At 38.8% G+C, this 1224-nt stretch overlaps 1 non-coding gene across 1 annotated transcript; it reads left to right on the top strand.

Annotated features, from left to right (window-relative positions):
• Positions 1–351: 351 nt before the first annotated feature.
• On the top strand, positions 352–458 carry LOC130953343 (small nucleolar RNA R71). The gene has a single exon (XR_009075513.1). It is a non-coding gene; the product is annotated as a small nucleolar RNA R71 (small nucleolar RNA).
• Positions 459–1224: the final 766 nt, after the last annotated feature.

The raw sequence follows: 1224 nt of genomic DNA, 5'->3' as shown, positions 1-1224 counted from the left end.
TCATAAGCTTCTTCTTCAGAAGATGCCTCTTTAGTACTGTTGGATACATTTTGCCATCCATTCAGACTCTGAGAAATCATGTTGACTTGCTGAGTCAACATTTTGTTTTGAGCCAATAAGGCATTCAAAGCATCAATTTCAAGAACTCCCTTCCTTTGAGGCATCCCATTACTCACAAGATTCCTCTCAGAAGTGTACATGAATTGGTTATTTGCAACCATGTCAATGAGTTCTTGAGCTTCTGCAGGCATTTTCTTTAGGTGAATGGATCCACCTGCAGAATGGTCCAGTGACATCTTAGAGAACTCAGATAGACCATAATAGAATATATCCAAAATGGTCTACTCTGAAAGCATGTCAGAAGGACATTTTTTGGTCATCTGCTTGTATCTTTCCCAAGCTTCATAGAAGGATTCACCATCTTTTTGTTTGAAGGTCTGAACATCCACTCTAATCTTGCTCTACTTTTGAGGAGGAAAGAACTTAGCCAAGAAGGCCATGACCAGCTTATCCCAAGAGTCCAGGCTATCTTTAGGTTGTGAGTCCAACCATGTTCTAGCTCTGTCTCTTACAGCAAAAGGGAAAAGCATAAGCCTGTAGACTTCAGGATCTACTCCATTAGTCTTAACAGTCTCACAGATATGCAAGAACTCAGTTAAAAACTGATAGGGATCTTCTGATAGAAGTCCATGAAACTTGCAGTTCTGTTGCATTAGAGCAACTAGTTGAGGTTTCAGCTCAAAATTGTTTGCTCCAATGGCAGGGATTGAGATGCTTCTTCCATCAAATTTGGAAGTAGGTGTAGTATAGTCACCAAGCATCCTCCGTGCGCCTCCACCATTGTTATTGGGTTCGGCCATGTCTCTCTCTTTTTTGAGATTCTCTGTAAGGTTTTCTCTGAATTGTTATGCTTTAGCTTCTCTTAGCTTCTTCTTCAGAGTCCTTTCAGGTTCAGGATCTGCTTCAACAAGAATGTCCTTGTCCTTGCTCCTACTCATATGAAAAAGAAGAGAACAGAAAAAGAAGAGGAATCCTCTATGTCATAGTATATAGATCCCTTTATGTGAGTAAAAGGAGAAAAGAATAAAAGAAGGAGAAGAAGAATTCGAACACAGAAGAGAAGAGAGGGTTCGAATTTTTGAGATGAAGAGAAGTATTAGTAATTAAATAAATAAATAGAAGAAGATGAGAAGCAGAGAATTTCGAAAAATTGTTTTTGAAAAA

This window comes from Arachis stenosperma, chromosome 9 (genome assembly GCF_014773155.1).
Source record: "Arachis stenosperma cultivar V10309 chromosome 9, arast.V10309.gnm1.PFL2, whole genome shotgun sequence".
Lineage (NCBI taxonomy): Eukaryota > Viridiplantae > Streptophyta > Magnoliopsida > Fabales > Fabaceae > Arachis > Arachis stenosperma.
This window is presented reverse-complemented; position numbering and strand designations above follow the sequence as displayed.